This window comes from Bradysia coprophila, unplaced genomic scaffold (assembly GCF_014529535.1).
Source record: "Bradysia coprophila strain Holo2 unplaced genomic scaffold, BU_Bcop_v1 contig_24, whole genome shotgun sequence".
Classification (NCBI taxonomy): Eukaryota; Metazoa; Arthropoda; class Insecta; order Diptera; family Sciaridae; genus Bradysia; species Bradysia coprophila.
Genome location: NW_023503501.1, coordinates 1,913,550 through 1,922,633, shown reverse-complemented (window position 1 = coordinate 1,922,633; position 9,084 = coordinate 1,913,550).

The following is a 9,084-nucleotide window of genomic DNA, read 5'->3' as shown; positions in this document are numbered from 1 at the left end:
CTATTCTTACGATACATGTGTGGCAAGGGTTGTCAAGATGCCAGGCATGGGTCATGTAATGTTCTAATTTGGTAACAATTCTAAATTCTCTATACCATCAAAGACTATGTACGTGGTGTGAATTCAGTGAAAACTTTTCATCGAAATATCAAAATTATGTCGTGATGTCGACGCTCCCGCAAAAGTATTTTGTAATTAAGAGAATCATCAAGTATTTTTGCAAAAGATTTTTATCTTCTTTGCGGGTAAGGCTTTGTGTTTGTTGCGATGATGTCGTTAACATTATCGAAAATAAGCCTTTTTTATTCAGTGGCTCAAGTTCAAATAAATATGTTTCCTGCGTTGCACATAAAACTTACCACAGATTAATACTAGTCTCGTAAAAAATTATGACTCCACCTTATCACCTTATTTTTTGGCACTGAAATCAATTTTGTTACCAGTTATGAACAAAAGAGCAAATTCATTCAATGACATTATACTTTGCTCCAAGAAAATTCAATTTACAAGGAATAATAACTGAAACTTCTGATACAACTGGAAAAGACCCACCGGATTTTTTCTGTGGAAACGTATTCATACGACGATACGGAGTTGTTTTTCTTTGATATTTATGTTCGAAATTTAAGTTACATGCTACGCTACATGTATCGTATTTTTCATGTTTCAAGCACTACTTTTGATGTCCTAAGCATGCAAAGGCCATTACATAACTTGGGATAAAAGTAAAAGGTCTTGTTTTCGTGTGTTTTTTGATCTCTTCTTCGCCTCACATCAACAAACTTTTAACCTTTTAAATCCCTGGTTATGTAAACAACTCACTAACTCCTCACAATGGGATGTGGGACGTTACCTGAGGACAAGTTCCTGTCACAGGTAATATTTTGAAATCTTTTTTATCAGTGAATACCATTTCAATCACACAAGACAATCAATAAAGTTCCAAAGAATTATCTAAATTATTTTAGTCCCTAGTCCCGGGAAAAGAGATTTTAATGTCAGGGAAGTAATGAATCACTTCCGGCGATGCATTGAGTAAAATTGAATTATTGAGCTGTGTGTGTATTTAGCAATAACGTTCAACGTATCATGTACCTCGCTGTTATTATTACCGCTAATATCGGAAGTTGCTGTACCATGCAAATATCGTTACTAACGGCTTCAGCTGTTCATCAATTGGTATTTTAAGATGCTGATAATTAACTCTGCAATACACCATACACCATGTCATTCGATTTGTAAAATTAAAACTTCAAATTTTCAGCAATAGTAGCAATTCAGCAACACGATACAAATTGTTGAACAATGTTTACCATCCTTTTTCGTTTCTAACGGAAAATTTGTGCTGTTCGCAAAGAGAATTCTGAAATATTTCATGCAACAAAAAGTTGTCGTAAATTTTGGTACGTTTAGCTTAGATGAAAATAGAAAGTATATGTGTACGTACAGTAGCATACAAACGGAGTATGTCAGACAACATCCTAAGTCGTACAAAAGCACCGATATGACAAACTTTGTCTGTACGACTAGAAATGTGTAGATAGCAAAAAAAAAACAAACTTTTATTGCAGCAGAATTTATAATATCAAAAGTGGATACAATAATGACATAGAGAAGAGGCAAGTTGCCAAATAAAGTTCAGGCAGTGATAAAGTGACAAAACAACATGGTAAACATTATTTAGAGTCGCTTTGATATAATTCGGTTACCATATTAAATCCTTTGCGCTGTAGACAAATGTGCAACTTTAATACAAAAAAAAATTAAGCAACCCATGCATGTATGGCACAATTTAAAATGGTTTCAACCAAAGCAGAAAGTGGAGCTATTTTCATAACTAGTATAGGTAGTAAGTGGGGTTAACGGTTTTGCTCGTATCGGTCATAGCTGTAAACTTTGGGTAGGTCACGCAGATACAGATACAGATACGTGATACATTTTTCCCAGTTGATGATAAAATGGCCGATTTCATACAAAAATTCAGCTCCTGTGATGATTCTCGTCGCCTTGATGAATTTTTTTACATGTAAAGTCATTAAAAGTGGTGTGTTCCCGCGTTAAACACATAAATTTACACATTTGCAATGGTTTCACCAAGTGGACTAAGGTATCATCCACAAACCAATTTTTCTCTTAAAAGTAACTCATTTTTGCGTGCTTTTTCAAAAAAAGATTTTGGTTCAGAGAAATCATCAAAAAACGAATATTTTTGCGTACAAATATAAGCTAGAAAATTGCTCACCGCTCTTAATGTTAAAATCACCTAAAAAATGCAAATTGAAAAACACACGATACATCGAAAGCGTTGTTTTTGATCAAAATTTTCTTTGTTCTTTGATGCTTGCACACGTTTTCGAAGCCTCGTGTGTTTTGCAACAACCCGGATAAACAGCACAAAGGTCTAGCATTCGTAGTTTACCGGGCAAAGTATGGTTGTCTATGTCTACGTTGCATTTTTCTATTTTACATCAAATATATACCATGGTTCATGACAAAACAGAAAATACCGGTATATATACTCAGAATAACGAAAGTACCGGTGTCTACATTCAACTGTATTACTTTCACTTGTCACAGTCAGTGAACAGCTAAACAACTATCGAATTAATCTGAGAGTAAGTCTTGATTTCCACTTGCGAAAAAAGCACTCCGTTGTCTCTCCGTTTACACTTGAAACAATAGAAAAGAGGCATGGTTTGGCTAAACGAAGGCAAAACAGGGTAGTTTTTTAGCCCCGTACGAAGTACAAAGGGGCTTATAGGATTACGATGCCGTGTGTAATTGATGGAATTCGAAGCAGACGGTAAGGGCAAAGTGTTTGCCTATCTTCATAGATGACGAATCTGCAATAAAAATTTTGTCTGTTCGTCTGTCCGTCACGTCGATATCTTGAGTAAATCAAATCCGATTTCAAAAATTTTTTTCCCCTGAAAGATAGTCGAAATAGTGAGGCTAAGTTCGAAGATGGGCATATTCGGGTCGGCCCTTCGTGAGTTAGGGCCACCTAAGTGATTTAAGGTCTTTTGGTGATATTTGTGGCAAAATAAACGATGGAAATGTAAATGGCACAGCAAATGATAGGTATTGTCAATACCAATCCAGGAAATTTTTTTTTTTTAAATTGGGTGAGTCGACCGTGAGTTAGGGCCTTAGAAGTGAAATGCTACTAGGGCCCTATGTGTATTTTACATAGAACTCGAGTAAATTTCATTCGTTTTTCGTAATTTTTGTTTGATTTGGAAGGTAATCGAAGGCCGAATAGAATGTAGTTGAAATTTTTTTTTAATTTGGGTCCTAGGACTGAGGCCGATACTAGGCCCTTCAAAAAATAAAATTTTTAGGGCGATTTGAAATTTTTGTTTCATTTGAAAGGAACGTCGTACGGGGCTTCGTAATTGCGCTATGCGCAATTTGTAAGATGCACACATTACATAATAATTTTACTTTAACTACATTAACCGGCGCAATAGGCTTACGGTTAAAGTAGGGTGACAGACGCACTAGGGTCACGTACGCAATAGATATACGGGTTTGTACGGGGCTCAGTCGCAGCAAACGCTCCGACTGTTCTGATGGCTCGTTGTCAGTGGAAATCAAGCCAGTACAGAGATTCTATTTTTAAGAGTGAACGCGCTGAGTTAACGAAACTAAATTTTGACAACCTGACACTTCAGTACAAACGAAATTTAGTAAATTAATTTGTTACAATTTACACACGATTTGTCGATTCAAAACTAATTATTTTTGATAATACTGAAATCCGAAACTAATTGACATCTTCATTGACTCTTGTCACTGACGAGACGAGTTAATTCTTCACGACCGTATTAATATACCGATAGATGGTTAGATGGAATGACCAATTATGAACATTTTGACATCAAGAATAAAATCAAGTCGAAAAAAGACCTACTGTTAGCAAAACCAAAGACACCATCGACAAAACATAAAATAGAAAAAGGATAAAAGTCCTTAATATACAACATTGTCTTGCCATAAATTGGGTCCTACTACAGGGAGTCTAATAACCGTCATAACTTCCATAATTTATGTAAAGTATTGACATGATTTATTCAAGTTTCTTCTCAGCATCCGATGAATTGTTATGTGTGTTAAACTCAAATGTACATTTTATAATACTGTGAATTGTTTTGGGGTTACTGCCATAGCATTGCTGTGTTCCTGCTCATATTTATCTGTGTTAAGTGAAAAGCTTCATAAAACGCTGGCTGTGCCAGCTTGAATGCTGAGTAGAAACATTAAATTGCAGTAAGTATTTAATTTGATTATTTTTTTGTCCCTTTATTGTAGACAGTGTATGTACATACAGGCTTTTAATGTCGGTAAAGCCTTTTACAAGTTAAATTTCGAAATTTCAAAAATTAATCTCTGTTCATATCAAGAGAACGATATTGTGCATTTCGCATTTGGAAAAAAAAGTTATTGCCCGAGCGGACAAACAGTCCATTCATGATTATTCGCCCACACGGGCTGTAAGTCTCCTGCACACTCTTCCCTCGCGCTAAAAGTATTTCTTCGTTGTGAGATGCTGTTTTTATAAAATAAAATTTAGTTGACATTGAATGATGGCCGCCACTGACATAGTCGCATTTTTTTTTTGATGAAAATTAGAGAGGCCTTAGGCATCTATTTGACATAATTTTGTGATGTGTCGGCACTCGATACCTGCTATGCTAGGGTTTTCTTCAAGGTTATGAACGAACAGGTTAAGACAACCACGGAGGTGGGTGACACCAAATTTTATAAACGCATTCACTACAGACAGATAGTGTGAGAAATCAACTTGAAGAAAACATTTTTTCGGAAAATTCAGAATTTTGTTTTTGTTAAGTTGCATTTTTTATAAAAACTTCGTAGCCGTTGACGCAATTTGTGTGTCACCGACCTTGTGATAAACTCATAGTTTTGTCTTAACCTGTTTTTTCAGAACCTTGGTTTTCTTAACTGTGCTTATTCCTTATTTGCTCTCACCGTGCGTTGAATTTTAATATTTTTTGTTGTAATCGATTTTAAAGTGGCAATGGAAGCGTTTCAACAATAGCCTTTTTGCACATGTAATGGATGCGGTTAAACTAGTAGGATGGACAATGTTGTGAAAATCAAGCTTGAAGAAAAATTGGTTTTGGCTAGTCTTTTGTACAAGGAAAATCCCAGTTTTACTCACTCACTCACATTTTTTTTAGCAAATATTTTCTGTGTGTTGGAGACCTGCGCAGGCAAATATTCAGCTATAGGTTATTCACACGCGTGGGCGATTATTCAATTTAAAAAAGTTGCAAATTTGCGCTTAAAATTTGTTGGCTGATTAATTTCGGGAAAGCGCAACAACAAATGACCCCCATACGTATTATTGAAACATAATCGCATTATGGATTCTGAAAACAATGTATTTGTTATTGATATTCTATCTCAGCAAAACATATTCTATCTATGGACAGCAAAACATCGAATCCTCATTTATTTAATAACAAAATCTCTTTGCCTCCAGTTTCATATTACTACCGGATATATTCCGATTCAAGGAACGTTATTCAATGCGAAATGGTTTACATGGAATTACACAATTTCGCTTAAATACGTAGTGATAAACTACGGTTTCGCGTATCATGAACTTTCGAATGTGGAAAATTTGCGCCCACAACCAATGACTACCTCCACATCCATTTATCCATCATACGAAATTCGTTGAACTAAATCCTCGTTAATAATATGAATAGAAATATTAAAGCGACATATTGTTTATTTATCTTCAAATCAAATATAAGCCATCATAATATATCGCTTCGCATATGTAACTATAATGTTTATGAATGATCTATTTACCCAGCAACGTTTCTACCTTTGGGGCAATATTGACTCAAAGCAAAGATATCGAATTAGGGATTATCCAATGATGACTTTGGAATGTAATAAACTTTCCTTTAACTGGAGCTAGTAACATTTATTTGTACGATTAAATGGATGAAATTAAATGAAGAGCCACACAGATCGGGTCGTTTCACGAAAGGGACTCATTGTAGGAATAAAATGCAAATTCGAGAATAAATTAACAGAAACAGTCAGCAGAAACATTTATTTGAACTTTTGGCTATATATATCGCATAGAAAGGGCGAAAAATTATTTTTGATCGTATCAACCAAGGTGATACACCCCATCCCCTCATACCATATGAAGTTTAAGCCTTGTTATAAATACAAACACAAGAAGCTGATGTGTACCAATTCTCGTATCTTGCAAACAATGAAACACGAATATCTAAATTGAAGAAGTTTTTTTTTTAGATGTACATTGAACATTCTACAATGAGTTGTTGGGTTTCGGGTTTTTAGATTTAATTGCATGTGGTTTTAAATCAAAATTCCACCCCCTCAAGCAAACTCATATGGTTAATAACAAGGAAAAAAATGGTTGTTGTTCAAAAGAAGAACTCATACAAACAACGACAACGGTTGCTCAAAGAGGGATTCTTACGCACTATTAAAGCTGATTTATATATCCTTCTTGGTGCCAAGTCTCAGATATTCTCTATCCACCAGTTGTGGCCTGATCGAAACACGAAAAATCGCGTTTTTTAATCCTTGGAACATTTCTAAAGGAAATGTAGGACCTTAGATGACTATGGTCTCATTGGAAGGCTTGGGTCAAGTACTCACGGGGCTGAAATTACTTTCAAAAAAATAGTTGATGAAAAAGTGATGACGGGATTTGTGGACGGTTCATTCTCCAGGAATATAAAGATCAGCTTTCAAAAAAAGTGTCGATTTTGACACGAGGAAAGTACACGCCGCGTTTGGATTGGTCTATTTTGAAGCATATTTTACTGTAATAGACGAGAGTGTGCTGGTGCCGAACAGACTTTTTCATCCCTAGTGATGGCAAAAACTAATATCAAACAATCGAAATTTTACCCTTTGGTTAGATTGAAACCTAAAGGTGAAGAATTACAGTGATAGTAAGGTGTCATTATCATCCCAGTGTGTAATGTTTACAAACAGAAAAAAATAACAAAATATCTTACTCATCAGACCCGTGTTAACGACGATGCATAAATTTGCCACTCATTAGGATCAGTGAGCGGGACGAATCCTGCACCTTGGCCTTAAATGGGCCTGTTGTACGTATTCATTGGTGCTTCATCAAGTGATTAGATAAACCAGGTAACTGTTCAGCCGAGTCCAACCTGGAACCCTTAGCGTATGAGTCCATTGCTCCACCGATTTGCCACTCATAGTATGTTATTTAGACAAATTATACCTAGACTGGTATTTCGTACGATAAAGCGTGTCCCCAACATCAGTTTGTATAGGTTTCTTCCAAGGCCGTTCAAAATGTCAATCGTCATCCACAGAGAAGCCAACAAAACCTCACTTTGAAGTTTTCACGAATAAATTTGTTTAAGTTGCGGTTATGTTTGCTTCCTGTGGATGACGGTCGGTTGTTTTCGGCCTGTCAAAATTCGTTTTTACCGTACGATGAAGAAACCTATAAGATCAACATTTCGTACGATTTTATACCAATGCATGCATTTAGTACGAGTTGACGCTTTTGATAGCTCAATTTGCCCACTTAATTAAGAGGTCGATACACATACTACGAAACATTTCGTAATTCAGGTTGGGGCCACATATTTTACGTAATTTTATTCGACATTTTCTCTCTAGAGATAATTACTCTTAGGTTGGTGTCAAATTGCCTGCAATTAAAATCAAAGAGAAGGATCAAACGCAGACGCATCATAAACGATAACAATAAAATCTTTGATCCAAACCAATTAAACCCTCTGCCTTGCCTTCTGCACATCTAGCATTTTTTCCATAAAATATAGCGACATTCCAATGATGGGTATGGGTAATAAGTGTGTTTACGAAACGTCCCAGCTTCATACCCGAATTTGAGCAATAATTTCCTTTTTCTGTACGCTTTTCTCCACATCCATCAACTTTTTACGATGGAGATTGATTTTGTCAATATTTTTCTGTGTACACTTCCAGTGATATGTGTCTATCCGAAGCAATAATGCTTCTCATCTCCCATCCACATTGCATCGTCTCTAAGACATTTTGTCTTAGAAGGGAGCTGATACAACCGAAAAAAGTCAAATTACTTTTATTTTTTGTTACTTAGAGCCAATCACATTGACTCAGCACCTTTTAAATCGCATAGATTGCACGCTAAACCTTTGCAAGACAAACATGTCTGACATGTAGTTTATGGCTTTGAGAATTTATCTTCTCCTCTCTCTGTAATTTTCTCAATTTCATTCAATGCAAAAATAATTTTTTAGTTTTTTTTTCTTGGCTAACACCATTGCTCGTTCCCAGGACATTGCAAACACTGCATGCTGCATGCCAATTTAATTTTTAGTTAATTCGCTTCGTAGATCGGTGATAGTTTGCTGATGTGGAGAGAAACGTCTCGCATAATATTTATTTTAAAATAGAAAGACCGTGCATGGTGGTAAGTGCTGAAATATGCTTGAAATATTCTTGCAAAGGATGTGGGATAAATTATGTTAGAAGGTAATATATATATACGACTACGACATATGTGCGGAAAGTTTTGATGTTGACAGTGTTTGCCAAGCGAAACGCGCTTGGAATAATAATAAAAACAAAATTTGTCGCAATTCACGAAATGAATTTGTGGCAATAACGGGGATCCTTTCCGTTTGCTTTATACACTTTACCGAAAAATGTTGAATATATATCGAGGATAGAGTGAGAATAATATAAATACACCAGGCAAAGTGGCTCTGTTATTTATCAATGTAAAATGATTGACTATAACCAAGTTATCATTATTTCAACCCATCAACTTACAGTCGGCGACTCTGAAATGAGTCATTCATTTCGTTTCAGCTTGTTAACTCATACAAACAAAAGTGTTTATACTTGTTTACTCAGCTGAAATAGGTACACGCATGCACATGGCATTGATAATACCGTATAAAGACGTAAATCATGTGCTGTTTGTACGAGTGGACCAGCTGAAAATCAGCTGAAACGAAACGAATAACTGATTTCAGAGTCGCCGACTGTTGCATGTACATTATTTACCTTGGA